At 56.9% G+C, this 27500-nt stretch overlaps 33 non-coding genes and 1 pseudogene across 33 annotated transcripts in view; all 34 read right to left on the reverse strand.

Annotated features, from left to right (window-relative positions):
* The window catches only part of LOC140415043 (5S ribosomal RNA), a 119-nt gene extending 36 nt beyond the window's left edge, over positions 1 to 83 (reverse strand). Inside the window, exon 1 of the ribosomal RNA XR_011944164.1 lies at positions 1 to 83. This exon is cut by the window's left edge and continues 36 nt beyond it. This is a non-coding gene — a ribosomal RNA (5S ribosomal RNA).
* Positions 84 to 777: 694 nt separating this feature from the next.
* Positions 778 to 896, reverse strand: LOC140413382 (5S ribosomal RNA). The gene has a single exon (XR_011942552.1). It is a non-coding gene; the product is annotated as a 5S ribosomal RNA (ribosomal RNA).
* A 690-nt stretch (positions 897 to 1586) lies between these two features.
* On the reverse strand, positions 1587 to 1705 carry LOC140415049 (5S ribosomal RNA). Its single transcript, XR_011944170.1, has one exon. It is a non-coding gene; the product is annotated as a 5S ribosomal RNA (ribosomal RNA).
* Positions 1706 to 2399: 694 nt separating this feature from the next.
* Positions 2400 to 2518, reverse strand: LOC140411942 (5S ribosomal RNA). The gene has a single exon (XR_011941154.1). It is a non-coding gene; the product is annotated as a 5S ribosomal RNA (ribosomal RNA).
* Positions 2519 to 3212: 694 nt separating this feature from the next.
* Positions 3213 to 3331, reverse strand: LOC140414903 (5S ribosomal RNA). The gene has a single exon (XR_011944029.1). It is a non-coding gene; the product is annotated as a 5S ribosomal RNA (ribosomal RNA).
* Positions 3332 to 4021: 690 nt separating this feature from the next.
* On the reverse strand, positions 4022 to 4140 carry LOC140415044 (5S ribosomal RNA). Its single transcript, XR_011944165.1, has one exon. It is a non-coding gene; the product is annotated as a 5S ribosomal RNA (ribosomal RNA).
* Positions 4141 to 4834: 694 nt separating this feature from the next.
* Positions 4835 to 4953, reverse strand: LOC140413273 (5S ribosomal RNA). The gene has a single exon (XR_011942448.1). It is a non-coding gene; the product is annotated as a 5S ribosomal RNA (ribosomal RNA).
* A 694-nt stretch (positions 4954 to 5647) lies between these two features.
* Positions 5648 to 5766, reverse strand: LOC140413524 (5S ribosomal RNA). Its single transcript, XR_011942690.1, has one exon. It is a non-coding gene; the product is annotated as a 5S ribosomal RNA (ribosomal RNA).
* A 690-nt stretch (positions 5767 to 6456) lies between these two features.
* On the reverse strand, positions 6457 to 6575 carry LOC140415045 (5S ribosomal RNA). The gene has a single exon (XR_011944166.1). It is a non-coding gene; the product is annotated as a 5S ribosomal RNA (ribosomal RNA).
* Positions 6576 to 7269: 694 nt separating this feature from the next.
* Positions 7270 to 7388, reverse strand: LOC140411943 (5S ribosomal RNA). The gene has a single exon (XR_011941155.1). It is a non-coding gene; the product is annotated as a 5S ribosomal RNA (ribosomal RNA).
* Positions 7389 to 8082: 694 nt separating this feature from the next.
* LOC140413275 (5S ribosomal RNA) lies at positions 8083 to 8201 on the reverse strand. The gene has a single exon (XR_011942450.1). It is a non-coding gene; the product is annotated as a 5S ribosomal RNA (ribosomal RNA).
* A 694-nt stretch (positions 8202 to 8895) lies between these two features.
* On the reverse strand, positions 8896 to 9014 carry LOC140413856 (5S ribosomal RNA). Its single transcript, XR_011943007.1, has one exon. It is a non-coding gene; the product is annotated as a 5S ribosomal RNA (ribosomal RNA).
* A 690-nt stretch (positions 9015 to 9704) lies between these two features.
* LOC140415520 (5S ribosomal RNA) lies at positions 9705 to 9823 on the reverse strand (annotated as a pseudogene).
* Positions 9824 to 10517: 694 nt separating this feature from the next.
* LOC140411945 (5S ribosomal RNA) lies at positions 10518 to 10636 on the reverse strand. The gene has a single exon (XR_011941156.1). It is a non-coding gene; the product is annotated as a 5S ribosomal RNA (ribosomal RNA).
* A 694-nt stretch (positions 10637 to 11330) lies between these two features.
* Positions 11331 to 11449, reverse strand: LOC140411946 (5S ribosomal RNA). Its single transcript, XR_011941157.1, has one exon. It is a non-coding gene; the product is annotated as a 5S ribosomal RNA (ribosomal RNA).
* Positions 11450 to 12139: 690 nt separating this feature from the next.
* Positions 12140 to 12258, reverse strand: LOC140413383 (5S ribosomal RNA). Its single transcript, XR_011942553.1, has one exon. It is a non-coding gene; the product is annotated as a 5S ribosomal RNA (ribosomal RNA).
* Positions 12259 to 12948: 690 nt separating this feature from the next.
* On the reverse strand, positions 12949 to 13067 carry LOC140414686 (5S ribosomal RNA). Its single transcript, XR_011943820.1, has one exon. It is a non-coding gene; the product is annotated as a 5S ribosomal RNA (ribosomal RNA).
* A 694-nt stretch (positions 13068 to 13761) lies between these two features.
* On the reverse strand, positions 13762 to 13880 carry LOC140413276 (5S ribosomal RNA). The gene has a single exon (XR_011942451.1). It is a non-coding gene; the product is annotated as a 5S ribosomal RNA (ribosomal RNA).
* A 690-nt stretch (positions 13881 to 14570) lies between these two features.
* Positions 14571 to 14689, reverse strand: LOC140411947 (5S ribosomal RNA). Its single transcript, XR_011941158.1, has one exon. It is a non-coding gene; the product is annotated as a 5S ribosomal RNA (ribosomal RNA).
* Positions 14690 to 15383: 694 nt separating this feature from the next.
* On the reverse strand, positions 15384 to 15502 carry LOC140413212 (5S ribosomal RNA). Its single transcript, XR_011942389.1, has one exon. It is a non-coding gene; the product is annotated as a 5S ribosomal RNA (ribosomal RNA).
* A 694-nt stretch (positions 15503 to 16196) lies between these two features.
* Positions 16197 to 16315, reverse strand: LOC140411948 (5S ribosomal RNA). The gene has a single exon (XR_011941159.1). It is a non-coding gene; the product is annotated as a 5S ribosomal RNA (ribosomal RNA).
* Positions 16316 to 17009: 694 nt separating this feature from the next.
* Positions 17010 to 17129, reverse strand: LOC140415386 (5S ribosomal RNA). Its single transcript, XR_011944496.1, has one exon. It is a non-coding gene; the product is annotated as a 5S ribosomal RNA (ribosomal RNA).
* Positions 17130 to 17823: 694 nt separating this feature from the next.
* On the reverse strand, positions 17824 to 17942 carry LOC140411949 (5S ribosomal RNA). Its single transcript, XR_011941160.1, has one exon. It is a non-coding gene; the product is annotated as a 5S ribosomal RNA (ribosomal RNA).
* Positions 17943 to 18632: 690 nt separating this feature from the next.
* On the reverse strand, positions 18633 to 18751 carry LOC140415346 (5S ribosomal RNA). Its single transcript, XR_011944457.1, has one exon. It is a non-coding gene; the product is annotated as a 5S ribosomal RNA (ribosomal RNA).
* A 694-nt stretch (positions 18752 to 19445) lies between these two features.
* Positions 19446 to 19564, reverse strand: LOC140413384 (5S ribosomal RNA). The gene has a single exon (XR_011942554.1). It is a non-coding gene; the product is annotated as a 5S ribosomal RNA (ribosomal RNA).
* A 690-nt stretch (positions 19565 to 20254) lies between these two features.
* On the reverse strand, positions 20255 to 20373 carry LOC140415005 (5S ribosomal RNA). Its single transcript, XR_011944128.1, has one exon. It is a non-coding gene; the product is annotated as a 5S ribosomal RNA (ribosomal RNA).
* A 694-nt stretch (positions 20374 to 21067) lies between these two features.
* Positions 21068 to 21186, reverse strand: LOC140413277 (5S ribosomal RNA). Its single transcript, XR_011942452.1, has one exon. It is a non-coding gene; the product is annotated as a 5S ribosomal RNA (ribosomal RNA).
* A 690-nt stretch (positions 21187 to 21876) lies between these two features.
* Positions 21877 to 21995, reverse strand: LOC140415312 (5S ribosomal RNA). The gene has a single exon (XR_011944424.1). It is a non-coding gene; the product is annotated as a 5S ribosomal RNA (ribosomal RNA).
* Positions 21996 to 22689: 694 nt separating this feature from the next.
* On the reverse strand, positions 22690 to 22808 carry LOC140414423 (5S ribosomal RNA). The gene has a single exon (XR_011943557.1). It is a non-coding gene; the product is annotated as a 5S ribosomal RNA (ribosomal RNA).
* Positions 22809 to 23502: 694 nt separating this feature from the next.
* Positions 23503 to 23621, reverse strand: LOC140414364 (5S ribosomal RNA). Its single transcript, XR_011943500.1, has one exon. It is a non-coding gene; the product is annotated as a 5S ribosomal RNA (ribosomal RNA).
* Positions 23622 to 24315: 694 nt separating this feature from the next.
* On the reverse strand, positions 24316 to 24434 carry LOC140411950 (5S ribosomal RNA). The gene has a single exon (XR_011941161.1). It is a non-coding gene; the product is annotated as a 5S ribosomal RNA (ribosomal RNA).
* A 694-nt stretch (positions 24435 to 25128) lies between these two features.
* On the reverse strand, positions 25129 to 25247 carry LOC140411952 (5S ribosomal RNA). Its single transcript, XR_011941163.1, has one exon. It is a non-coding gene; the product is annotated as a 5S ribosomal RNA (ribosomal RNA).
* Positions 25248 to 25937: 690 nt separating this feature from the next.
* LOC140414687 (5S ribosomal RNA) lies at positions 25938 to 26056 on the reverse strand. Its single transcript, XR_011943821.1, has one exon. It is a non-coding gene; the product is annotated as a 5S ribosomal RNA (ribosomal RNA).
* Positions 26057 to 26750: 694 nt separating this feature from the next.
* On the reverse strand, positions 26751 to 26869 carry LOC140411953 (5S ribosomal RNA). Its single transcript, XR_011941164.1, has one exon. It is a non-coding gene; the product is annotated as a 5S ribosomal RNA (ribosomal RNA).
* Between the last annotated feature and the right edge of the window lie 631 nt (positions 26870 to 27500).

A 27500-nucleotide genomic window follows, 5' to 3' on the forward strand; every position in this document is an offset into this window, starting at 1 on the left:
TCCAAGTACTAACCAGGCCTGAGTCTGCTTAGCTTCCGAGATCAGACGAGATCGGGCATTTTCAGACTAGCATGGCCATAAGCATCTGCAGCACCGTCTTCTCACCTATTCAAGCTGGCCACGCTAGCATCCTCGCAACTTCTTCTTTCCGGTTGTTTTCAATTTTTTCTCTCTCTTTTTCTACTTCTACTTCTACTTCTCCTCCTCTTTCTCTCCTTCTCCTGCTAATTCTAGCCTATATGCCTGATACTCGCTCCCCTTCATGCCATCCCCACCGAGCTCTCTTTTTTCTTCTCCACCTCCTCAAGGAAAACTGCAAGCCCCGCCTACCTCACACCAGCCTGCCGCCTGCACGCTGCTGCCTTTCCACATTGCAACGCTGCGCACTTCTCTCAGCACAGCCAGCACAAGGGTCAGGCAGGCAATGCAAGCCAGCTCTCTCTTCCTTCGCTTTCCACACCAGCCCCAATGCCACAACTTGCATTCATGCGGCGCCTTCAGGCTAGGAGAGAGAACATCCTGCCGACACACTGGCTTGCGGCCACACGGGCCAGCTGGCGTGCCCATCAAAGTGCAGCACGCCAAGGCACACAACCGTGCTGCGTTGCAAAGACCCGGCAAAGCTGCAGCAGCTGAATGGCCCGACCAAGCCGCCTGCCTGAGTTGAGCCCGCAGGCAAGTGTTGGGAGGAATGGCGAGGACGCAGAGAGCAGCAAAAGGTTGGCCTGCCTCTGGTGTGGAGAGTGCTTGGCGTGAGCAGTCACTGCTGGCCGCAAAAACCTACTGCACCTGGTATTCCCAGGCGGTCTCCCATCCAAGTACTAACCAGGCCTGAGTCTGCTTAGCTTCCGAGATCAGACGAGATCGGGCGTTTTCAGACTAGTATGGCCGTAGGCATCTGCAGCACCGTCTTCTCGCCTATTCAAGCTGGCCACCCTAGCACCCTCGCCACTTCTTCTTTCCGGTTGTTTTCAATTTTTTCTCTCTCTTTTTCTACTTCTACTTCTACTTCTCCTCCTCTTTCTCTCCTTCTCCTGCTAATTCTAGCCTATATGCCTGATACTCGCTCCCCTTCATGCCGTCCCCACCTAGCTCTCTTTTTTCTTCTCCACCTCCCCAAGGAAAACTGCAAGCCCCGCCCACCTCACACCAGCCTGCCGCCTGCACGCTGCTGCCTTTCCACATTGCAACGCTGCGCACTTCTCTCAGCACAGCCAGCACAAGGGTCAGGCAGGCAATGCAAGCCAGCTCTCTCTTCCTTCGCTTTCCACACCAGCCCCAATGCCACAACTTGCATTCATGCGGCGCCTTCAGGCTAGGAGAACGTCCTGCCGACACACTGGCTTGCGGCCACACGGGCCAGCTGGCGGGCCCATTAAAGTGCAGCACGCCAAGGCAACCAACCGTGCTGCGTTGCAAAGGTCCGGCAAAGCTGCAGCAGCTGAATGGCCCGACCAAGCCGCCTGCCTGAGTTGAGCCCGCAGGCAAGTGTTGGGAGGAATGGCGAGGACGCAGAGAGCAGCAAAAGGTTGGCCTGCCTCTGGTGTGGAGAGTGCTTGGCGTGAGCAGTCTCTGCTGGCCGCAAAAGCCTACTGCACCTGGTATTCCCAGGCGGTCTCCCATCCAAGTACTAACCAGGCCTGAGTCTGCTTAGCTTCCGAGATCAGACGAGATCGAGCGTTTTCAGACTAGCATGGCCATAAGCATCTGCAGCACCGTCTTCTCACCTATTCAAGCTGGCCACGCTAGCACCCTCGCAACTTCTTCTTTCCGGTTGTTTTCAATTTTTTCTCTCTCTTTTTCTACTTCTACTTCTACTTCTCCTCCTCTTTCTCTCCTTCTCCTGCTAATTCTAGCCTATATGCCTGATACTCGCTCCCCTTCATGCCATCCCCACCGAGCTCTCTTTTTTCTTCTCCACCTCCCCAAGGAAAACTGCAAGCCCCGCCCACCTCACACCAGCCTGCCGCCTGCACGCTGCTGCCTTTCCACATTGCAACGCTGCGCACTTCTCTCAGCACAGCCAGCACAAGGGTCAGGCAGGCAATGCAAGCCAGCTCTCTCTTCCTTCGCTTTCCACACCAGCCCCAATGCCACAACTTGCATTCATGCGGCGCCTTCAGGCTAGGAGAGAGAACGTCCTGCCGACACACTGGCTTGCGGCCACACGGGCCAGCTGGCGTGCCCATCAAAGTGCAGCACGCCAAGGCACACAACCGTGCTGCGTTGCAAAGGCCCGGCAAAGCTGCAGCAGCTGAATGGCCCGACCAAGCCGCCTGCCTGAGTTGAGCCCGCAGGCAAGTGTTGGGAGGAATGGCGAGGACGCAGAGAGCAGCAAAAGGTTGGCCTGCCTCTGGTGTGGAGAGTGCTTGGCGTGAGCAGTCTCTGCTGGCCGCAAAAGCCTACTGCACCTGGTATTCCCAGGCGGTCTCCCATCCAAGTACTAACCAGGCCTGAGTCTGCTTAGCTTCCGAGATCAGACGAGATCGGGCGTTTTCAGACTAGTATGGCCGTAGGCATCTGCAGCACCGTCTTCTCGCCTATTCAAGCTGGCCACCCTAGCACCCTCGCCACTTCTTCTTTCCGGTTGTTTTCAATTTTTTCTCTCTCTTTTTCTACTTCTACTTCTACTTCTCCTCCTCTTTCTCTCCTTCTCCTGCTAATTCTAGCCTATATGCCTGATACTCGCTCCCCTTCATGCCGTCCCCACCTAGCTCTCTTTTTTCTCCTCCACCTCCCCAAGGAAAACTGCAAGCCCCGCCCACCTCACACCAGCCTGCCGCCTGCACGCTGCTGCCTTTCCACATTGCAACGCTGCGCACTTCTCTCAGCACAGCCAGCACAAGGGTCAGGCAGGCAATGCAAGCCAGCTCTCTCTTCCTTCGCTTTCCACACCAGCCCCAATGCCACAACTTGCATTCATGCGGCGCCTTCAGGCTAGGAGAGAGAACGTCCTGCCGACACACTGGCTTGCGGCCACACGGGCCAGCTGGCGTGCCCATCAAAGTGCAGCATGCCAAGGCACACAACCGTGCTGCGTTGCAAAGGCCCGGCAAAGCTGCAGCAGCTGAATGGCCCGACCAAGCCGCCTGCCTGAGTTGAGCCCGCAGGCAAGTGTTGGGAGGAATGGCGAGGACGCAGAGAGCAGCAAAAGGTTGGCCTGCCTCTGGTGTGGAGAGTGCTTGGCGTGAGCAGTCACTGCTGGCCGCAAAAGCCTACTGCACCTGGTATTCCCAGGCGGTCTCCCATCCAAGTACTAACGAGGCCTGAGTCTGCTTAGCTTCCGAGATCAGACGAGATCGGGCGTTTTCAGACTAGTATGGCCGTAGGCATCTGCAGCACCGTCTTCTCGCCTATTCAAGCTGGCCACCCTAGCACCCTCGCCACTTCTTCTTTCCGGTTGTTTTCAATTTTTTCTCTCTCTTTTTCTACTTCTACTTCTACTTCTCCTCCTCTTTCTCTCCTTCTCCTGCTAATTCTAGCCTATATGCCTGATACTCGCTCCCCTTCATGCCGTCCCCACCTAGCTCTCTTTTTTCTTCTCCACCTCCCCAAGGAAAACTGCAAGCCCCGCCCACCTCACACCAGCCTGCCGCCTGCACGCTGCTGCCTTTCCACATTGCAACGCTGCGCACTTCTCTCAGCACAGCCAGCACAAGGGTCAGGCAGGCAATGCAAGCCAGCTCTCTCTTCCTTCGCTTTCCACACCAGCCCCAATGCCACAACTTGCATTCATGCGGCGCCTTCAGGCTAGGAGAACGTCCTGCCGACACACTGGCTTGCGGCCACACGGGCCAGCTGGCGGGCCCATTAAAGTGCAGCACGCCAAGGCAACCAACCGTGCTGCGTTGCAAAGGTCCGGCAAAGCTGCAGCAGCTGAATGGCCCGACCAAGCCGCCTGCCTGAGTTGAGCCCGCAGGCAAGTGTTGGGAGGAATGGCGAGGACGCAGAGAGCAGCAAAAGGTTGGCCTGCCTCTGGTGTGGAGAGTGCTTGGCGTGAGCAGTCTCTGCTGGCCGCAAAAGCCTACTGCACCTGGTATTCCCAGGCGGTCTCCCATCCAAGTACTAACCAGGCCTGAGTCTGCTTAGCTTCCGAGATCAGACGAGATCGGGCATTTTCAGACTAGCATGGCCATAAGCATCTGCAGCACCGTCTTCTCGCCTATTCAAGCTGGCCACGCTAGCACCCTCGCAACTTCTTCTTTCCGGTTGTTTTCAATTTTTTCTCTCTCTTTTTCTACTTCTACTTCTACTTCTCCTCCTCTTTCTCTCCTTCACCTGCTAATTCTAGCCTATATGCCCGATACGCGCTCCCCTTCATGCCGTCCCCACCTAGCTCTCTTTTTTCTTCTCCACCTCCCCAAGGAAAACTGCAAGCCCCGCCCACCTCACACCAGCCTGCCGCCTGCACGCTGCTGCCTTTCCACATTGCAATGCTGTGCACTTCTCTCAGCACAGCCAGCACAAGGGTCAGGCAGGCAATGCAAGCCAGCTCTCTCTTCCTTCGCTTTCCACACCAGCCCCAATGCCACAACTTGCATTCATGCGGCGCCTTCAGGCTAGGAGAGAGAACGTCCTGCCGACACACTGGCTTGCGGCCACACGGGCCAGCTGGCGTGCCCATCAAAGTGCAGCACGCCAAGGCACACAACCGTGCTGCGTTGCAAAGGCCCGGCAAAGCTGCAGCAGCTGAATGGCCCGACCAAGCCGCCTGCCTGAGTTGAGCCCGCAGGCAAGTGTTGGGAGGAATGGCGAGGACGCAGAGAGCAGCAAAAGGTTGGCCTGCCTCTGGTGTGGAGAGTGCTTGGCGTGAGCAGTCTCTGCTGGCCGCAAAAGCCTACTGCACCTGGTATTCCCAGGCGGTCTCCCATCCAAGTACTAACCAGGCCTGAGTCTGCTTAGCTTCCGAGATCAGACGAGATCGGGCGTTTACAGACTAGTATGGCCGTAGGCATCTGCATCACCGTCTTCTCGCCTATTCAAGCTGGCCACCCTAGCACCCTCGCCACTTCTTCTTTCCGGTTGTTTTCAATTTTTTCTCTCTCTTTTTCTACTTCTACTTCTACTTCTCCTCCTCTTTCTCTCCTTCTCCTGCTAATTCTAGCCTATATGCCTGATACTCGCTCCCCTTCATGCCGTCCCCACCTAGCTCTCTTTTTTCTTCTCCACCTCCCCAAGGAAAACTGCAAGCCCCGCCCACCTCACACCAGCCTGCCGCCTGCACGCTGCTGCCTTTCCACATTGCAACGCTGCGCACTTCTCTCAGCACAGCCAGCACAAGGGTCAGGCAGGCAATGCAAGCCAGCTCTCTCTTCCTTCGCTTTCCACACCAGCCCCAATGCCACAACTTGCATTCATGCGGCGCCTTCAGGCTAGGAGAGAGAACGTCCTGCCGACACACTGGCTTGCGGCCACACGGGCCAGCTGGCGTGCCCATCAAAGTGCAGCACGCCAAGGCACACAACCGTGCTGCGTTGCAAAGGCCCGGCAAAGCTGCAGCAGCTGAATGGCCCGACCAAGCCGCCTGCCTGAGTTGAGCCCGCAGGCAAGTGTTGGGAGGAATGGCGAGGACGCAGAGAGCAGCAAAAGGTTGGCCTGCCTCTGGTGTGGAGAGTGCTTGGCGTGAGCAGTCTCTGCTGGCCGCAAAAGCCTACTGCACCTGGTATTCCCAGGCGGTCTCCCATCCAAGTACTAACCAGGCCTGAGTCTGCTTAGCTTCCGAGATCAGACGAGATCAGGCGTTTTCAGACTAGTATGGCCGTAGGCATCTGCAGCACCGTCTTCTCGCCTATTCAAGCTGGCCACCCTAGCACCCTCGCCACTTCTTCTTTCCGGTTGTTTTCAATTTTTTCTCTCTCTTTTTCTACTTCTACTTCGACTTCTCCTCCTCTTTCTCTCCTTCTCCTGCTAATTCTAGCCTATATGCCTGATACTCGCTCCCCTTCATGCCGTCCCCACCTAGCTCTCTTTTTTCTCCTCCACCTCCCCAAGGAAAACTGCAAGCCCCGCCCACCTCACACCAGCCTGCCGCCTGCACGCTGCTGCCTTTCCACATTGCAACGCTGCGCACTTCTCTCAGCACAGCCAGCACAAGGGTCAGGCAGGCAATGCAAGCCAGCTCTCTCTTCCTTCGCTTTCCACACCAGCCCCAATGCCACAACTTGCATTCATGCGGCGCCTTCAGGCTAGGAGAACGTCCTGCCGACACACTGGCTTGCGGCCACACGGGCCAGCTGGCGGGCCCATTAAAGTGCAGCACGCCAAGGCAACCAACCGTGCTGCGTTGCAAAGGTCCGGCAAAGCTGCAGCAGCTGAATGGCCCGACCAAGCCGCCTGCCTGAGTTGAGCCCGCAGGCAAGTGTTGGGAGGAATGGCGAGGACGCAGAGAGCAGCAAAAGGTTGGCCTGCCTCTGGTGTGGAGAGTGCTTGGCGTGAGCAGTCTCTGCTGGCCGCAAAAGCCTACTGCACCTGGTATTCCCAGGCGGTCTCCCATCCAAGTACTAACCAGGCCTGAGTCTGCTTAGCTTCCGAGATCAGACGAGATCGGGCATTTTCAGACTAGCATGGCCATAAGCATCTGCAGCACCGTCTTCTCACCTATTCAAGTTGGCCACGCTAGCACCCTCGCAACTTCTTCTTTCCGGTTGTTTTCAATTTTTTCTCTCTCTTTTTCTACTTCTACTTCTACTTCTCCTCCTCTTTCTCTCCTTCACCTGCTAATTCTAGCCTATATGCCTGATACGCGCTCCCCTTCATGCCGTCCCCACCTAGCTCTCTTTTTTCTTCTCCACCTCCCCAAAAAAAACTGCAAGCCCCGCCCACCTCACACCAGCCTGCCGCCTGCACGCTGCTGCCTTTCCACATTGCAACGCTGCGCACTTCTCTCAGCACAGCCAGCACAAGGGTCAGGCAGGCAATGCAAGCCAGCTCTCTCTTCCTTCGCTTTCCACACCAGCCCCAATGCCACAACTTGCATTCATGCGGCGCCTTCAGGCTAGGAGAGAGAACGTCCTGCCGACACACTGGCTTGCGGCCACACGGGCCAGCTGGCGTGCCCATCAAAGTGCAGCACGCCAAGGCACACAACCGTGCTGCGTTGCAAAGGCCCGGCAAAGCTGCAGCAGCTGAATGGTCCGACCAAGCCGCCTGCCTGAGTTGAGCCCGCAGGCAAGTGTTGGGAGGAATGGCGAGGACGCAGAGAGCAGCAAAAGGTTGGCCTGCCTCTGGTGTGGAGAGTGCTTGGCGTGAGCAGTCTCTGCTGGCCGCAAAAGCCTACTGCACCTGGTATTCCCAGGCGGTCTCCCATCCAAGTACTAACCAGGCCTGAGTCTGCTTAGCTTCCGAGATCAGACGAGATCGGGCGTTTTCAGACTAGTATGGCCGTAGGCATCTGCATCGCCGTCTTCTCGCCTATTCAAGCTGGCCACCCTAGCACCCTCGCCACTTCTTCTTTCCGGTTGTTTTCAATTTTTTCTCTCTCTTTTTCTACTTCTACTTCTACTTCTCCTCCTCTTTCTCTCCTTCTCCTGCTAATTCTAGCCTATATGCCTGATACTCGCTCCCCTTCATGCCATCCCCACCGAGCTCTCTTTTTTCTTCTCCACCTCCTCAAGGAAAACTGCAAGCCCCGCCTACCTCACACCAGCCTGCCGCCTGCACGCTGCTGCCTTTCCACATTGCAACGCTGCGCACTTCTCTCAGCACAGCCAGCACAAGGGTCAGGCAGGCAATGCAAGCCAGCTCTCTCTTCCTTCGCTTTCCACACCAGCCCCAATGCCACAACTTGCATTCATGCGGCGCCTTCAGGCTAGGAGAGAGAACGTCCTGCCGACACACTGGCTTGCGGCCACACGGGCCAGCTGGCGTGCCCATCAAAGTGCAGCACGCCAAGGCACACAACCGTGCTGCGTTGCAAAGGCCCGGCAAAGCTGCAGCAGCTGAATGGCCCGACCAAGCCGCCTGCCTGAGTTGAGCCCGCAGGCAAGTGTTGGGAGGAATGGCGAGGACGCAGAGAGCAGCAAAAGGTTGGCCTGCCTCTGGTGTGGAGAGTGCTTGGCGTGAGCAGTCTCTGCTGGCCGCAAAAGCCTACTGCACCTGGTATTCCCAGGCGGTCTCCCATCCAAGTACTAACCAGGCCTGAGTCTGCTTAGCTTCCGAGATCAGACGAGATCGGGCGTTTACAGACTAGTATGGCCGTAGGCATCTGCATCACCGTCTTCTCGCCTATTCAAGCTGGCCACCCTAGCACCCTCGCCACTTCTTCTTTCCGGTTGTTTTCAATTTTTTCTCTCTCTTTTTCTACTTCTACTTCTACTTCTCCTCCTCTTTCTCTCCTTCTCCTGCTAATTCTAGCCTATATGCCTGATACTCGCTCCCCTTCATGCCGTCCCCACCTAGCTCTCTTTTTTCTTCTCCACCTCCCCAAGGAAAACTGCAAGCCCCGCCCACCTCACACCAGCCTGCCGCCTGCACGCTGCTGCCTTTCCACATTGCAACGCTGCGCACTTCTCTCAGCACAGCCAGCACAAGGGTCAGGCAGGCAATGCAAGCCAGCTCTCTCTTCCTTCGCTTTCCACACCAGCCCCAATGCCACAACTTGCATTCATGCGGCGCCTTCAGGCTAGGAGAGAGAACGTCCTGCCGACACACTGGCTTGCGGCCACACGGGCCAGCTGGCGTGCCCATCAAAGTGCAGCACGCCAAGGCACACAACCGTGCTGCGTTGCAAAGGCCCGGCAAAGCTGCAGCAGCTGAATGGCCCGACCAAGCCGCCTGCCTGAGTTGAGCCCGCAGGCAAGTGTTGGGAGGAATGGCGAGGACGCAGAGAGCAGCAAAAGGTTGGCCTGCCTCTGGTGTGGAGAGTGCTTGGCGTGAGCAGTCTCTGCTGGCCGCAAAAGCCTACTGCACCTGGTATTCCCAGGCGGTCTCCCATCCAAGTACTAACCAGGCCTGAGTCTGCTTAGCTTCCGAGATCAGACGAGATCGGGCGTTTTCAGACTAGTATGGCCGTCGGCATCTGCAGCACCGTCTTCTCGCCTATTCAAGCTGGCCACCCTAGCACCCTCGCCACTTCTTCTTTCCGGTTGTTTTCAATTTTTTCTCTCTCTTTTTCTACTTCTACTTCTACTTCTCCTCCTCTTTCTCTCCTTCTCCTGCTAATTCTAGCCTATATGCCTGATACTCGCTCCCCTTCATGCCGTCCCCACCTAGCTCTCTTTTTTCTCCTCCACCTCCCCAAGGAAAACTGCAAGCCCCGCCCACCTCACACCAGCCTGCCGCCTGCACGCTGCTGCCTTTCCACATTGCAACGCTGCGCACTTCTCTCAGCACAGCCAGCACAAGGGTCAGGCAGGCAATGCAAGCCAGCTCTCTCTTCCTTCGCTTTCCACACCAGCCCCAATGCCACAACTTGCATTCATGCGGCGCCTTCAGGCTAGGAGAACGTCCTGCCGACACACTGGCTTGCGGCCACACGGGCCAGCTGGCGGGCCCATTAAAGTGCAGCACGCCAAGGCAACCAACCGTGCTGCGTTGCAAAGGTCCGGCAAAGCTGCAGCAGCTGAATGGCCCGACCAAGCCGCCTGCCTGAGTTGAGCCCGCAGGCAAGTGTTGGGAGGAATGGCGAGGACGCAGAGAGCAGCAAAAGGTTGGCCTGCCTCTGGTGTGGAGAGTGCTTGGCGTGAGCAGTCTCTGCTGGCCGCAAAAGCCTACTGCACCTGGTATTCCCAGGCGGTCTCCCATCCAAGTACTAACCAGACCTGAGTCTGCTTAGCTTGCGAGATCAGACGAGATCGGGCATTTTCAGACTAGCATGGCCATAAGCATCTGCAGCACCGTCTTCTCACCTATTCAAGCTGGCCACGCTAGCACCCTCGCAACTTCTTCTTTCCGGTTGTTTTCAATTTTTTCTCTCTCTTTTTCTACTTCTACTTCTACTTCTCCTCCTCTTTCTCTCCTTCACCTGCTAATTCTAGCCTATATGCCTGATACGCGCTCCCCTTCATGCCGTCCCCACCTAGCTCTCTTTTTTCTTCTCCACCTCCCCAAGGAAAACTGCAAGCCCCGCCCACCTCACACCAGCCTGCCGCCTGCACGCTGCTGCCTTTCCACATTGCAACGCTGCGCACTTCTCTCAGCACAGCCAGCACAAGGGTCAGGCAGGCAATGCAAGCCAGCTCTCTCTTCCTTCGCTTTCCACACCAGCCCCAATGCCACAACTTGCATTCATGCGGCGCCTTCAGGCTAGGAGAGAGAACGTCCTGCCGACACACTGGCTTGCGGCCACACGGGCCAGCTGGCGTGCCCATCAAAGTGCAGCACGCCAAGGCACACAACCGTGCTGCGTTGCAAAGGCCCGGCAAAGCTGCAGCAGCTGAATGGCCCGACCAAGCCGCCTGCCTGAGTTGAGCCCGCAGGCAAGTGTTGGGAGGAATGGCGAGGACGCAGAGAGCAGCAAAAGGTTGGCCTGCCTCTGGTGTGGAGAGTGCTTGGCGTGAGCAGTCTCTGCTGGCCGCAAAAGCCTACTGCACCTGGTATTCCCAGGCGGTCTCCCATCCAAGTACTAACCAGGCCTGAGTCTGCTTAGCTTCCGAGATCAGACGAGATCGGGCGTTTTCAGACTAGTATGGCCGTAGGCATCTGCATCACCGTCTTCTCGCCTATTCAAGCTGGCCACCCTAGCACCCTCGCCACTTCTTCTTTCCGGTTGTTTTCAATTTTTTCTCTCTCTTTTTCTACTTCTACTTCTACTTCTCCTCCTCTTTCTCTCCTTCTCCTGCTAATTCTAGCCTATATGCCTGATACTCGCTCCCCTTCATGCCATCCCCACCGAGCTCTCTTTTTTCTTCTCCACCTCCTCAAGGAAAACTGCAAGCCCCGCCTACCTCACACCAGCCTGCCGCCTGCACGCTGCTGCCTTTCCACATTGCAACGCTGCGCACTTCTCTCAGCACAGCCAGCACAAGGGTCAGGCAGGCAATGCAAGCCAGCTCTCTCTTCCTTCGCTTTCCACACCAGCCCCAATGCCACAACTTGCATTCATGCGGCGCCTTCAGGCTAGGAGAGAGAACATCCTGCCGACACACTGGCTTGCGGCCACACGGGCCAGCTGGCGTGCCCATCAAAGTGCAGCACGCCAAGGCACACAACCGTGCTGCGTTGCAAAGGCCCGGCAAAGCTGCAGCAGCTGAATGGCCCGACCAAGCCGCCTGCCTGAGTTGAGCCCGCAGGCAAGTGTTGGGAGGAATGGCGAGGACGCAGAGAGCAGCAAAAGGTTGGCCTGCCTCTGGTGTGGAGAGTGCTTGGCGTGAGCAGTCACTGCTGGCCGCAAAAGCCTACTGCACCTGGTATTCCCAGGCGGTCTCCCATCCAAGTACTAACCAGGCCTGAGTCTGCTTAGCTTCCGAGATCAGACGAGATCGGGCGTTTTCAGACTAGTATGGCCGTAGGCATCTGCAGCACCGTCTTCTCGCCTATTCAAGCTGGCCACCCTAGCACCCTCGCCACTTCTTCTTTCCGGTTGTTTTCAATTTTTTCTCTCTCTTTTTCTACTTCTACTTCTACTTCTCCTCCTCTTTCTCTCCTTCTCCTGCTAATTCTAGCCTATATGCCTGATACTCGCTCCCCTTCATGCCGTCCCCACCTAGCTCTCTTTTTTCTTCTCCACCTCCCCAAGGAAAACTGCAAGCCCCGCCCACCTCACACCAGCCTGCCGCCTGCACGCTGCTGCCTTTCCACATTGCAACGCTGCGCACTTCTCTCAGCACAGCCAGCACAAGGGTCAGGCAGGCAATGCAAGCCAGCTCTCTCTTCCTTCGCTTTCCACACCAGCCCCAATGCCACAACTTGCATTCATGCGGCGCCTTCAGGCTAGGAGAACGTCCTGCCGACACACTGGCTTGCGGCCACACGGGCCAGCTGGCGGGCCCATTAATGTGCAGCACGCCAAGGCAACCAACCGTGCTGCGTTGCAAAGGTCCGGCAAAGCTGCAGCAGCTGAATGGCCCGACCAAGCCGCCTGCCTGAGTTGAGCCCGCAGGCAAGTGTTGGGAGGAATGGCGAGGACGCAGAGAGCAGCAAAAGGTTGGCCTGCCTCTGGTGTGGAGAGTGCTTGGCGTGAGCAGTCACTGCTGGCCGCAAAAACCTACTGCACCTGGTATTCCCAGGCGGTCTCCCATCCAAGTACTAACCAGGCCTGAGTCTGCTTAGCTTCCGAGATCAGACGAGATCGGGCGTTTTCAGACTAGTATGGCCGTAGGCATCTGCAGCACCGTCTTCTCGCCTATTCAAGCTGGCCACCCTAGCACCCTCGCCACTTCTTCTTTCCGGTTGTTTTCAATTTTTTCTCTCTCTTTTTCTACTTCTACTTCTACTTCTCCTCCTCTTTCTCTCCTTCTCCTGCTAATTCTAGCCTATATGCCTGATACTCGCTCCCCTTCATGCCGTCCCCACCTAGCTCTCTTTTTTCTTCTCCACCTCCCCAAGGAAAACTGCAAGCCCCGCCCACCTCACACCAGCCTGCCGCCTGCACGCTGCTGCCTTTCCACATTGCAACGCTGCGCACTTCTCTCAGCACAGCCAGCACAAGGGTCAGGCAGGCAATGCAAGCCAGCTCTCTCTTCCTTCGCTTTCCACACCAGCCCCAATGCCACAACTTGCATTCATGCGGCGCCTTCAGGCTAGGAGAACGTCCTGCCGACACACTGGCTTGCGGCCACACGGGCCAGCTGGCGGGCCCATTAAAGTGCAGCACGCCAAGGCAACCAACCGTGCGGCGTTGCAAAGGTCCGGCAAAGCTGCAGCAGCTGAATGGCCCGACCAAGCCGCCTGCCTGAGTTGAGCCCGCAGGCAAGTGTTGGGAGGAATGGCGAGGACGCAGAGAGCAGCAAAAGGTTGGCCTGCCTCTGGTGTGGAGAGTGCTTGGCGTGAGCAGTCTCTGCTGGCCGCAAAAGCCTACTGCACCTGGTATTCCCAGGCGGTCTCCCATCCAAGTACTAACCAGGCCTGAGTCTGCTTAGCTTCCGAGATCAGACGAGATCGGGCGTTTTCAGACTAGCATGGCCATAAGCATCTGCAGCACCGTCTTCTCACCTATTCAAGCTGGCCACGCTAGCACCCTCGCAACTTCTTCTTTCCGGTTGTTTTCAATTTTTTCTCTCTCTTTTTCTACTTCTACTTCTACTTCTCCTCCTCTTTCTCTCCTTCACCTGCTAATTCTAGCCTATATGCCTGATACGCGCTCCCCTTCATGCCGTCCCCACCTAGCTCTCTTTTTTCTTCTCCACCTCCCCAAGGAAAACTGCAAGCCCCGCCCACCTCACACCAGCCTGCCGCCTGCACGCTGCTGCCTTTCCACATTGCAACGCTGCGCACTTCTCTCAGCACAGCCAGCACAAGGGTCAGGCAGGCAATGCAAGCCAGCTCTCTCTTCCTTCGCTTTCCACACCAGCCCCAATGCCACAACTTGCATTCATGCGGCGCCTTCAGGCTAGGAGAGAGAACGTCCTGCCGACACACTGGCTTGCGGCCACACGGGCCAGCTGGCGTGCCCATCAAAGTGCAGCACGCCAAGGCACACAACCGTGCTGCGTTGCAAAGGCCCGGCAAAGCTGCAGCAGCTGAATGGCCCGACCAAGCCGCCTGCCTGAGTTGAGCCCGCAGGCAAGTGTTGGGAGGAATGGCGAGGACGCAGAGAGCAGCAAAAGGTTGGCCTGCCTCTGGTGTGGAGAGTGCTTGGCGTGAGCAGTCTCTGCTGGCCGCAAAAGCCTACTGCACCTGGTATTCCCAGGCGGTCTCCCATCCAAGTACTAACCAGGCCTGAGTCTGCTTAGCTTCCGAGATCAGACGAGATCGGGCGTTTACAGACTAGTATGGCCGTAGGCATCTGCATCACCGTCTTCTCGCCTATTCAAGCTGGCCACCCTAGCACCCTCGCCACTTCTTCTTTCCGGTTGTTTTCAATTTTTTCTCTCTCTTTTTCTACTTCTACTTCTACTTCTCCTCCTCTTTCTCTCCTTCTCCTGCTAATTCTAGCCTATATGCCTGATACTCGCTCCCCTTCATGCCATCCCCACCGAGCTCTCTTTTTTCTTCTCCACCTCCTCAAGGAAAACTGCAAGCCCCGCCTACCTCACACCAGCCTGCCGCCTGCACGCTGCTGCCTTTCCACATTGCAACGCTGCGCACTTCTCTCAGCACAGCCAGCACAAGGGTCAGGCAGGCAATGCAAGCCAGCTCTCTCTTCCTTCGCTTTCCACACCAGCCCCAATGCCACAACTTGCATTCATGCGGCGCCTTCAGGCTAGGAGAACGTCCTGCCGACACACTGGCTTGCGGCCACACGGGCCAGCTGGCGGGCCCATCAAAGTGCAGCACGCCAAGGCACCCAACCGTGCTGCGTTGCAAAGGCCCGGCAAAGCTGCAGCAGCTGAATGGCCCGACCAAGCCGCCTGCCTGAGTTGAGCCCGCAGGCAAGTGTTGGGAGGAATGGCGAGGACGCAGAGAGCAGCAAAAGGTTGGCCTGCCTCTGGTGTGGAGAGTGCTTGGCGTGAGCAGTCTCTGCTGGCCGCAAAAGCCTACTGCACCTGGTATTCCCAGGCGGTCTCCCATCCAAGTACTAACCAGGCCTGAGTCTGCTTAGCTTCCGAGATCAGACGAGATCGGGCGTTTTCAGACTAGTATGGCCGTAGGCATCTGCAGCACCGTCTTCTCGCCTATTCAAGCTGGCCACCCTAGCACCCTCGCCACTTCTTCTTTCCGGTTGTTTTCAATTTTTTCTCTCTCTTTTTCTACTTCTACTTCTACTTCTCCTCCTCTTTCTCTCCTTCTCCTGCTAATTCTAGCCTATATGCCTGATACTCGCTCCCCTTCATGCCGTCCCCACCTAGCTCTCTTTTTTCTTCTCCACCTCCCCAAGGAAAACTGCAAGCCCCGCCCACCTCACACCAGCCTGCCGCCTGCACGCTGCTGCCTTTCCACATTGCAACGCTGCGCACTTCTCTCAGCACAGCCAGCACAAGGGTCAGGCAGGCAATGCAAGCCAGCTCTCTCTTCCTTCGCTTTCCACACCAGCCCCAATGCCACAACTTGCATTCATGCGGCGCCTTCAGGCTAGGAGAGAGAACGTCCTGCCGACACACTGGCTTGCGGCCACACGGGCCAGCTGGCGTGCCCATCAAAGTGCAGCACGCCAAGGCACACAACCGTGCTGCGTTGCAAAGGCCCGGCAAAGCTGCAGCAGCTGAATGGCCCGACCAAGCCGCCTGCCTGAGTTGAGCCCGCAGGCAAGTGTTGGGAGGAATGGCGAGGACGCAGAGAGCAGCAAAAGGTTGGCCTGCCTCTGGTGTGTAGAGTGCTTGGCGTGAGCAGTCTCTGCTGGCCGCAAAAGCCTACTGCACCTGGTATTCCCAGGCGGTCTCCCATCCAAGTACTAACCAGGCCTGAGTCTGCTTAGCTTCCGAGATCAGACGAGATCGGGCGTTTTCAGACTAGTATGGCTGTAGGCATCTGCAGCACCGTCTTCTCGCCTATTCAAGCTGGCCACCCTAGCACCCTCGCCACTTCTTCTTTCCGGTTGTTTTCAATTTTTTCTCTCTCTTTTTCTACTTCTACTTCTACTTCTCCTCCTCTTTCTCTCCTTCTCCTGCTAATTCTAGCCTATATGCCTGATACTCGCTCCCCTTCATGCCGTCCCCACCTAGCTCTCTTTTTTCTTCTCCACCTCCCCAAGGAAAACTGCAAGCCCCGCCCACCTCACACCAGCCTGCCGCCTGCACGCTGCTGCCTTTCCACATTGCAACGCTGCGCACTTCTCTCAGCACAGCCAGCACAAGGGTCAGGCAGGCAATGCAAGCCAGCTCTCTCTTCCTTCGCTTTCCACACCAGCCCCAATGCCACAACTTGCATTCATGCGGCGCCTTCAGGCTAGGAGAGAGAACGTCCTGCCGACACACTGGCTTGCGGCCACACGGGCCAGCTGGCGTGCCCATCAAAGTGCAGCACGCCAAGGCACACAACCGTGCTGCGTTGCAAAGGCCCGGCAAAGCTGCAGCAGCTGAATGGCCCGACCAAGCCGCCTGCCTGAGTTGAGCCCGCAGGCAAGTGTTGGGAGGAATGGCGAGGACGCAGAGAGCAGCAAAAGGTTGGCCTGCCTCTGGTGTGGAGAGTGCTTGGCGTGAGCAGTCTCTGCTGGCCGCAAAAGCCTACTGCACCTGGTATTCCCAGGCGGTCTCCCATCCAAGTACTAACCAGGCCTGAGTCTGCTTAGCTTCCGAGATCAGACGAGATCGGGCGTTTTCAGACTAGTATGGCCGTAGGCATCTGCAGCACCGTCTTCTCGCCTATTCAAGCTGGCCACCCTAGCACCCTCGCCACTTCTTCTTTCCGGTTGTTTTCAATTTTTTCTCTCTCTTTTTCTACTTCTACTTCTACTTCTCCTCCTCTTTCTCTCCTTCTCCTGCTAATTCTAGCCTATATGCCTGATACTCGCTCCCCTTCATGCCATCCCCACCGAGCTCTCTTTTTTCTTCTCCACCTCCTCAAGGAAAACTGCAAGCCCCGCCTACCTCACACCAGCCTGCCGCCTGCACGCTGCTGCCTTTCCACATTGCAACGCTGCGCACTTCTCTCAGCACAGCCAGCACAAGGGTCAGGCAGGCAATGCAAGCCAGCTCTCTCTTCCTTCGCTTTCCACACCAGCCCCAATGCCACAACTTGCATTCATGCGGCGCCTTCAGGCTAGGAGAGAGAACGTCCTGCCGACACACTGGCTTGCGGCCACACGGGCCAGCTGGCGTGCCCATCAAAGTGCAGCACGCCAAGGCACACAACCGTGCTGCGTTGCAAAGGCCCGGCAAAGCTGCAGCAGCTGAATGGCCCGACCAAGCCGCCTGCCTGAGTTGAGCCCGCAGGCAAGTGTTGGGAGGAATGGCGAGGACGCAGAGAGCAGCAAAAGGTTGGCCTGCCTCTGGTGTGGAGAGTGCTTGGCGTGAGCAGTCTCTGCTGGCCGCAAAAGCCTACTGCACCTGGTATTCCCAGGCGGTCTCCCATCCAAGTACTAACCAGGCCTGAGTCTGCTTAGCTTCACGAGATCAGACGAGATCAAGCGTTTTCAGACTAGTATGGCCGTAGGCATCTGCAGCACCGTCTTCTCGCCTATTCAAGTTGGCCACCCTAGCACCCTCGCCACTTCTTCTTTCCGGTTGTTTTCAATTTTTTCTCTCTCTTTTTCTACTTCTACTTCTACTTCTCCTCCTCTTTCTCTCCTTCTCCTGCTAATTCTAGCCTATATGCCTGATACTCGCTCCCCTTCATGCCGTCCCCACCTAGCTCTCTTTTTTCTTCTCCACCTCCCCAAGGAAAACTGCAAGCCCCGCCCACCTCACACCAGCCTGCCGCCTGCACGCTGCTGCCTTTCCACATTGCAACGCTGCGCACTTCTCTCAGCACAGCCAGCACAAGGGTCAGGCAGGCAATGCAAGCCAGCTCTCTCTTCCTTCGCTTTCCACACCAGCCCCAATGCCACAACTTGCATTCATGCGGCGCCTTCAGGCTAGGAGAGAGAACATCCTGCCGACACACTGGCTTGCGGCCACACGGGCCAGCTGGCGTGCCCATCAAAGTGCAGCACGCCAAGGCACACAACCGTGCTGCGTTGCAAAGGCCCGGCAAAGCTGCAGCAGCTGAATGGCCCGACCAAGCCGCCTGCCTGAGTTGAGCCCGCAGGCAAGTGTTGGGAGGAATGGCGAGGACGCAGAGAGCAGCAAAAGGTTGGCCTGCCTCTGGTGTGGAGAGTGCTTGGCGTGAGCAGTCACTGCTGGCCGCAAAAGCCTACTGCACCTGGTATTCCCAGGCGGTCTCCCATCCAAGTACTAACCAGGCCTGAGTCTGCTTAGCTTCCGAGATCAGACGAGATCGGGCGTTTTCAGACTAGTATGGCCGTAGGCATCTGCAGCACCGTCTTCTCGCCTATTCAAGCTGGCCACCCTAGCACCCTCGCCACTTCTTCTTTCCGGTTGTTTTCAATTTTTTCTCTCTCTTTTTCTACTTCTACTTCTACTTCTCCTCCTCTTTCTCTCCTTCTCCTGCTAATTCTAGCCTATATGCCTGATACTCGCTCCCCTTCATGCCGTCCCCACCTAGCTCTCTTTTTTCTTCTCCACCTCCCCAAGGAAAACTGCAAGCCCCGCCCACCTCACACCAGCCTGCCGCCTGCACGCTGCTGCCTTTCCACATTGCAACGCTGCGCACTTCTCTCAGCACAGCCAGCACAAGGGTCAGGCAGGCAATGCAAGCCAGCTCTCTCTTCCTTCGCTTTCCACACCAGCCCCAATGCCACAACTTGCATTCATGCGGCGCCTTCAGGCTAGGAGAACGTCCTGCCGACACACTGGCTTGCGGCCACACGGGCCAGCTGGCGGGCCCATTAATGTGCAGCACGCCAAGGCAACCAACCGTGCTGCGTTGCAAAGGTCCGGCAAAGCTGCAGCAGCTGAATGGCCCGACCAAGCCGCCTGCCTGAGTTGAGCCCGCAGGCAAGTGTTGGGAGGAATGGCGAGGACGCAGAGAGCAGCAAAAGGTTGGCCTGCCTCTGGTGTGGAGAGTGCTTGGCGTGAGCAGTCTCTGCTGGCCGCAAAAGCCTACTGCACCTGGTATTCCCAGGCGGTCTCCCATCCAAGTACTAACCAGGCCTGAGTCTGCTTAGCTTCCGAGATCAGACGAGATCAGGCATTTTCAGACTAGCATGGCCATAAGCATCTGCAGCACCGTCTTCTCACCTATTCAAGCTGGCCACGCTAGCACCCTCGCAACTTCTTCTTTCCGGTTGTTTTCAATTTTTTCTCTCTCTTTTTCTACTTCTACTTCTACTTCTCCTCCTCTTTCTCTCCTTCTCCTGCTAATTCTAGCCTATATGCCTGATACTCGCTCCCCTTCATGCCATCCCCACCGAGCTCTCTTTTTTCTTCTCCACCTCCTCAAGGAAAACTGCAAGCCCCGCCTACCTCACACCAGCCTGCCGCCTGCACGCTGCTGCCTTTCCACATTGCAACGCTGCGCACTTCTCTCAGCACAGCCAGCACAAGGGTCAGGCAGGCAATGCAAGCCAGCTCTCTCTTCCTTCGCTTTCCACACCAGCCCCAATGCCACAACTTGCATTCATGCGGCGCCTTCAGGCTAGGAGAGAGAACATCCTGCCGACACACTGGCTTGCGGCCACACGGGCCAGCTGGCGTGCCCATCAAAGTGCAGCACGCCAAGGCACACAACCGTGCTGCGTTGCAAAGACCCGGCAAAGCTGCAGCAGCTGAATGGCCCGACCAAGCCGCCTGCCTGAGTTGAGCCCGCAGGCAAGTGTTGGGAGGAATGGCGAGGACGCAGAGAGCAGCAAAAGGTTGGCCTGCCTCTGGTGTGGAGAGTGCTTGGCGTGAGCAGTCACTGCTGGCCGCAAAAACCTACTGCACCTGGTATTCCCAGGCGGTCTCCCATCCAAGTACTAACCAGGCCTGAGTCTGCTTAGCTTCCGAGATCAGACGAGATCGGGCGTTTTCAGACTAGTATGGCCGTAGGCATCTGCAGCACCGTCTTCTCGCCTATTCAAGCTGGCCACCCTAGCACCCTCGCCACTTCTTCTTTCCGGTTGTTTTCAATTTTTTCTCTCTCTTTTTCTACTTCTACTTCTACTTCTCCTCCTCTTTCTCTCCTTCTCCTGCTAATTCTAGCCTATATGCCTGATACTCGCTCCCCTTCATGCCGTCCCCACCTAGCTCTCTTTTTTCTTCTCCACCTCCCCAAGGAAAACTGCAAGCCCCGCCCACCTCACACCAGCCTGCCGCCTGCACGCTGCTGCCTTTCCACATTGCAACGCTGCGCACTTCTCTCAGCACAGCCAGCACAAGGGTCAGGCAGGCAATGCAAGCCAGCTCTCTCTTCCTTCGCTTTCCACACCAGCCCCAATGCCACAACTTGCATTCATGCGGCGCCTTCAGGCTAGGAGAACGTCCTGCCGACACACTGGCTTGCGGCCACACGGGCCAGCTGGCGGGCCCATTAAAGTGCAGCACGCCAAGGCAACCAACCGTGCTGCGTTGCAAAGGTCCGGCAAAGCTGCAGCAGCTGAATGGCCCGACCAAGCCGCCTGCCTGAGTTGAGCCCGCAGGCAAGTGTTGGGAGGAATGGCGAGGACGCAGAGAGCAGCAAAAGGTTGGCCTGCCTCTGGTGTGGAGAGTGCTTGGCGTGAGCAGTCTCTGCTGGCCGCAAAAGCCTACTGCACCTGGTATTCCCAGGCGGTCTCCCATCCAAGTACTAACCAGGCCTGAGTCTGTTTAGCTTCCGAGATCAGACGAGATCGGGCGTTTTCAGACTAGCATGGCCATAAGCATCTGCAGCACCGTCTTCTCACCTATTCAAGCTGGCCACGCTAGCACCCTCGCAACTTCTTCTTTCCGGTTGTTTTCAATTTTTTCTCTCTCTTTTTCGACTTCTACTTCTACTTCTCCTCCTCTTTCTCTCCTTCACCTGCTAATTCTAGCCTATATGCCTGATACGCGCTCCCCTTCATGCCGTCCCCACCTAGCTCTCTTTTTTCTTCTCCACCTCCCCAAGGAAAACTGCAAGCCCCGCCCACCTCACACCAGCCTGCCGCCTGCACGCTGCTGCCTTTCCACATTGCAACGCTGCGCACTTCTCTCAGCACAGCCAGCACAAGGGTCAGGCAGGCAATGCAAGCCAGCTCTCTCTTCCTTCGCTTTCCACACCAGCCCCAATGCCACAACTTGCATTCATGCGGCGCCTTCAGGCTAGGAGAGAGAACGTCCTGCCGACACACTGGCTTGCGGCCACACGGGCCAGCTGGCGTGCCCATCAAAGTGCAGCACGCCAAGGCACACAACCGTGCTGCGTTGCAAAGGCCCGGCAAAGCTGCAGCAGCTGAATGGCCCGACCAAGCCGCCTGCCTGAGTTGAGCCCGCAGGCAAGTGTTGGGAGGAATGGCGAGGACGCAGAGAGCAGCAAAAGGTTGGCCTGCCTCTGGTGTGGAGAGTGCTTGGCGTGAGCAGTCTCTGCTGGCCGCAAAAGCCTACTGCACCTGGTATTCCCAGGCGGTCTCCCATCCAAGTACTAACCAGGCCTGAGTCTGCTTAGCTTCCGAGATCAGACGAGATCGGGCGTTTACAGACTAGTATGGCCGTAGGCATCTGCATCACCGTCTTCTCGCCTATTCAAGCTGGCCACCCTAGCACCCTCGCCACTTCTTCTTTCCGGTTGTTTTCAATTTTTTCTCTCTCTTTTTCTACTTCTACTTCTACTTCTCCTCCTCTTTCTCTCCTTCTCCTGCTAATTCTAGCCTATATGCCTGATACTCGCTCCCCTTCATGCCATCCCCACCGAGCTCTCTTTTTTCTTCTCCACCTCCTCAAGGAAAACTGCAAGCCCCGCCTACCTCACACCAGCCTGCCGCCTGCACGCTGCTGCCTTTCCACATTGCAACGCTGCGCACTTCTCTCAGCACAGCCAGCACAAGGGTCAGGCAGGCAATGCAAGCCAGCTCTCTCTTCCTTCGCTTTCCACACCAGCCCCAATGCCACAACTTGCATTCATGCGGCGCCTTCAGGCTAGGAGAACGTCCTGCCGACACACTGGCTTGCGGCCACACGGGCCAGCTGGCGGGCCCATCAAAGTGCAGCACGCCAAGGCACCCAACCGTGCTGCGTTGCAAAGGCCCGGCAAAGCTGCAGCAGCTGAATGGCCCGACCAAGCCGCCTGCCTGAGTTGAGCCCGCAGGCAAGTGTTGGGAGGAATGGCGAGGACGCAGAGAGCAGCAAAAGGTTGGCCTGCCTCTGGTGTGGAGAGTGCTTGGCGTGAGCAGTCTCTGCTGGCCGCAAAAGCCTACTGCACCTGGTATTCCCAGGCGGTCTCCCATCCAAGTACTAACCAGGCCTGAGTCTGCTGAGCTTCCGAGATCAGACGAGATCAAGCGTTTTCAGACTAGTATGGCCGTAGGCATCTGCAGCACCGTCTTCTCGCCTATTCAAGCTGGCCACCCTAGCACCCTCGCCACTTCTTCTTTCCGGTTGTTTTCAATTTTTTCTCTCTCTTTTTCTACTTCTACTTCTACTTCTCCTCCTCTTTCTCTCCTTCTCCTGCTAATTCTAGCCTATATGCCTGATACTCGCTCCCCTTCATGCCGTCCCCACCTAGCTCTCTTTTTTCTTCTCCACCTCCCCAAGGAAAACTGCAAGCCCCGCCCACCTCACACCAGCCTGCCGCCTGCACGCTGCTGCCTTTCCACATTGCAACGCTGCGCACTTCTCTCAGCACAGCCAGCACAAGGGTCAGGCAGGCAATGCAAGCCAGCTCTCTCTTCCTTCGCTTTCCACACCAGCCCCAATGCCACAACTTGCATTCATGCGGCGCCTTCAGGCTAGGAGAGAGAACGTCCTGCCGACACACTGGCTTGCGGCCACACGGGCCAGCTGGCGTGCCCATCAAAGTGCAGCACGCCAAGGCACACAACCGTGCTGCGTTGCAAAGGCCCGGCAAAGCTGCAGCAGCTGAATGGCCCGACCAAGCCGCCTGCCTGAGTTGAGCCCGCAGGCAAGTGTTGGGAGGAATGGCGAGGACGCAGAGAGCAGCAAAAGGTTGGCCTGCCTCTGGTGTGGAGAGTGCTTGGCGTGAGCAGTCTCTGCTGGCCGCAAAAGCCGACTGCACCTGGCATTCCCAGGCGGTCTCCCATCCAAGTACTAACCAGGCCTGAGTCTGCTTAGCTTCCGAGATCAGACGAGATCGGGCGTTTTCAGACTAGTATGGCCGTAGGCATCTGCAGCACCGTCTTCTCGCCTATTCAAGCTGGCCACCCTAGCACCCTCGCCACTTCTTCTTTCCGGTTGTTTTCAATTTTTTCTCTCTCTTTTTCTACTTCTACTTCTACTTCTCCTCCTCTTTCTCTCCTTCTCCTGCTAATTCTAGCCTATATGCCTGATACTCGCTCCCCTTCATGCCATCCCCACCGAGCTCTCTTTTTTCTTCTCCACCTCCTCAAGGAAAACTGCAAGCCCCGCCTACCTCACACCAGCCTGCCGCCTGCACGCTGCTGCCTTTCCACATTGCAACGCTGCGCACTTCTCTCAGCACAGCCAGCACAAGGGTCAGGCAGGCAATGCAAGCCAGCTCTCTCTTCCTTCGCTTTCCACACCAGCCCCAATGCCACAACTTGCATTCATGCGGCGCCTTCAGGCTAGGAGAGAGAACGTCCTGCCGACACACTGGCTTGCGGCCACACGGGCCAGCTGGCGTGCCCATCAAAGTGCAGCACGCCAAGGCACACAACCGTGCTGCGTTGCAAAGGCCCGGCAAAGCTGCAGCAGCTGAATGGCCCGACCAAGCCGCCTGCCTGAGTTGAGCCCGCAGGCAAGTGTTGGGAGGAATGGCGAGGACGCAGAGAGCAGCAAAAGGTTGGCCTGCCTCTGGTGTGGAGAGTGCTTGGCGTGAGCAGTCTCTGCTGGCCGCAAAAGCCTACTGCACCTGGTATTCCCAGGCGGTCTCCCATCCAAGTACTAACCAGGCCTGAGTCTGCTTAGCTTCCGAGATCAGACGAGATCAAGCGTTTTCAGACTAGTATGGCCGTAGGCATCTGCAGCACCGTCTTCTCGCCTATTCAAGTTGGCCACCCTAGCACCCTCGCCACTTCTTCTTTCCGGTTGTTTTCAATTTTTTCTCTCTCTTTTTCTACTTCTACTTCTACTTCTCCTCCTCTTTCTCTCCTTCTCCTGCTAATTCTAGCCTATATGCCTGATACTCGCTCCCCTTCATGCCGTCCCCACCTAGCTCTCTTTTTTCTTCTCCACCTCCCCAAGGAAAACTGCAAGCCCCGCCCACCTCACACCAGCCTGCCGCCTGCACGCTGCTGCCTTTCCACATTGCAACGCTGCGCACTTCTCTCAGCACAGCCAGCACAAGGGTCAGGCAGGCAATGCAAGCCAGCTCTCTCTTCCTTCGCTTTCCACACCAGCCCCAATGCCACAACTTGCATTCATGCGGCGCCTTCAGGCTAGGAGAGAGAACATCCTGCCGACACACTGGCTTGCGGCCACACGGGCCAGCTGGCGTGCCCATCAAAGTGCAGCACGCCAAGGCACACAACCGTGCTGCGTTGCAAAGGCCCGGCAAAGCTGCAGCAGCTGAATGGCCCGACCAAGCCGCCTGCCTGAGTTGAGCCCGCAGGCAAGTGTTGGGAGGAATGGCGAGGACGCAGAGAGCAGCAAAAGGTTGGCCTGCCTCTGGTGTGGAGAGTGCTTGGCGTGAGCAGTCTCTGCTGGCCGCCAAAGCCTACTGCACCTGGTATTCCCAGGCGGTCTCCCATCCAAGTACTAACCAGGCCTGAGTCTGCTTAGCTTCCGAGATCAGACGAGATCGGGCGTTTTCAGACTAGTATGGCCGTAGGCATCTGCAGCACCGTCTTCTCGCCTATTCAAGCTGGCCACCCTAGCACCCTCGCCACTTCTTCTTTCCGGTTGTTTTCAATTTTTTCTCTCTCTTTTTCTACTTCTACTTCTACTTCTCCTCCTCTTTCTCTCCTTCTCCTGCTAATTCTAGCCTATATGCCTGATACTCGCTCCCCTTCATGCCATCCCCACCGAGCTCTCTTTTTTCTTCTCCACCTCCTCAAGGAAAACTGCAAGCCCCGCCTACCTCACACCAGCCTGCCGCCTGCACGCTGCTGCCTTTCCACATTGCAACGCTGCGCACTTCTCTCAGCACAGCCAGCACAAGGGTCAGGCAGGCAATGCAAGCCAGCTCTCTCTTCCTTCGCTTTCCACACCAGCCCCAATGCCACAACTTGCATTCATGCGGCGCCTTCAGGCTAGGAGAGAGAACGTCCTGCCGACACACTGGCTTGCGGCCACACGGGCCAGCTGGCGTGCCCATCAAAGTGCAGCACGCCAAGGCACACAACCGTGCTGCGTTGCAAAGGCCCGGCAAAGCTGCAGCAGCTGAATGGCCCGACCAAGCCGCCTGCCTGAGTTGAGCCCGCAGGCAAGTGTTGGGAGGAATGGCGAGGACGCAGAGAGCAGCAAAAGGTTGGCCTGCCTCTGGTGTGGAGAGTGCTTGGCGTGAGCAGTCTCTGCTGGCCGCAAAAGCCTACTGCACCTGGTATTCCCAGGCGGTCTCCCATCCAAGTACTAACCAGGCCTGAGTCTGCTTAGCTTCCGAGATCAGACGAGATCGGGCGTTTTCAGACTAGTATGGCCGTAGGCATCTGCAGCACCGTCTTCTCGCCTATTCAAGCTGGCCACCCTAGCACCCTCGCCACTTCTTCTTTCCGGTTGTTTTCAATTTTTTCTCTCTCTTTTTCTACTTCTACTTCGACTTCTCCTCCTCTTTCTCTCCTTCTCCTGCTAATTCTAGCCTATATGCCTGATACTCGCTCCCCTTCATGCCGTCCCCACCTAGCTCTCTTTTTTCTTCTCCACCTCCCCAAGGAAAACTGCAAGCCCCGCCCACCTCACACCAGCCTGCCGCCTGCACGCTGCTGCCTTTCCACATTGCAACGCTGCGCACTTCTCTCAGCACAGCCAGCACAAGGGTCAGGCAGGCAATGCAAGCCAGCTCTCTCTTCCTTCGCTTTCCACACCAGCCCCAATGCCACAACTTGCATTCATGCGGCGCCTTCAGGCTAGGAGAACGTCCTGCCGACACACTGGCTTGCGGCCACACGGGCCAGCTGGCGGGCCCATTAAAGTGCAGCACGCCAAGGCAACCAACCGTGCTGCGTTGCAAAGGTCCGGCAAAGCTGCAGCAGCTGAATGGCCCGACCAAGCCGCCTGCCTGAGTTGAGCCCGCAGGCAAGTGTTGGGAGGAATGGCGAGGACGCAGAGAGCAGCAAAAGGTTGGCCTGCCTCTGGTGTGGAGAGTGCTTGGCGTGAGCAGTCTCTGCTGGCCGCAAAAGCCTACTGCACCTGGTATTCCCAGGCGGTCTCCCATCCAAGTACTAACCAGGCCTGAGTCTGCTTAGCTTCCGAGATCAGACGAGATCGGGCGTTTTCAGACTAGCATGGCCATAAGCATCTGCAGCACCGTCTTCTCACCTATTCAAGCTGGCCACGCTAGCACCCTCGCAACTTCTTCTTTCCGGTTGTTTTCAATTTTTTCTCTCTCTTTTTCTACTTCTACTTCTACTTCTCCTCCTCTTTCTCTCCTTCACCTGCTAATTCTAGCCTATATGCCTGATACGCGCTCCCCTTCATGCCGTCCCCACCTAGCTCTCTTTTTTCTTCTCCACCTCCCCAAGGAAAACTGCAAGCCCCGCCCACCTCACACCAGCCTGCCGCCTGCACGCTGCTGCCTTTCCACATTGCAACGCTGCGCACTTCTCTCAGCACAGCCAGCACAAGGGTCAGGCAGGCAATGCAAGCCAGCTCTCTCTTCCTTCGCTTTCCACACCAGCCCCAATGCCACAACTTGCATTCATGCGGCGCCTTCAGGCTAGGAGAGAGAACGTCCTGCCGACACACTGGCTTGCGGCCACACGGGCCAGCTGGCGTGCCCATCAAAGTGCAGCACGCCAAGGCACACAACCGTGCTGCGTTGCAAAGGCCCGGCAAAGCTGCAGCAGCTGAATGGCCCGACCAAGCCGCCTGCCTGAGTTGAGCCCGCAGGCAAGTGTTGGGAGGAATGGCGAGGACGCAGAGAGCAGCAAAAGGTTGGCCTGCCTCTGGTGTGGAGAGTGCTTGGCGTGAGCAGTCACTGCTGGCCGCAAAAGCCTACTGCACCTGGTATTCCCAGGCGGTCTCCCATCCAAGTACTAACCAGGCCTGAGTCTGCTTAGCTTCCGAGATCAGACGAGATCGGGCGTTTTCAGACTAGTATGGCCGTAGGCATCTGCAGCACCGTCTTCTCGCCTATTCAAGCTGGCCACCCTAGCACCCTCGCCACTTCTTCTTTCCGGTTGTTTTCAATTTTTTCTCTCTCTTTTTCTACTTCTACTTCTACTTCTCCTCCTCTTTCTCTCCTTCTCCTGCTAATTCTAGCCTATATGCCTGATACTCGCTCCCCTTCATGCCGTCCCCACCTAGCTCTCTTTTTTCTTCTCCACCTCCCCAAGGAAAACTGCAAGCCCCGCCCACCTCACACCAGCCTGCCGCCTGCACGCTGCTGCCTTTCCACATTGCAACGCTGCGCACTTCTCTCAGCACAGCCAGCACAAGGGTCAGGCAGGCAATGCAAGCCAGCTCTCTCTTCCTTCGCTTTCCACACCAGCCCCAATGCCACAACTTGCATTCATGCGGCGCCTTCAGGCTAGGAGAACGTCCTGCCGACACACTGGCTTGCGGCCACACGGGCCAGCTGGCGGGCCCATCAAAGTGCAGCACGCCAAGGCACCCAACCGTGCTGCGTTGCAAAGGCCCGGCAAAGCTGCAGCAGCTGAATGGCCCGACCAAGCCGCCTGCCTGAGTTGAGCCCGCAGGCAAGTGTTGGGAGGAATGGCGAGGACGCAGAGAGCAGCAAAA

The sequence above is a fragment of the Scyliorhinus torazame genome, chromosome 4, assembly GCF_047496885.1.
Source record: "Scyliorhinus torazame isolate Kashiwa2021f chromosome 4, sScyTor2.1, whole genome shotgun sequence".
NCBI classification, from domain to species: domain Eukaryota; kingdom Metazoa; phylum Chordata; class Chondrichthyes; order Carcharhiniformes; family Scyliorhinidae; genus Scyliorhinus; species Scyliorhinus torazame.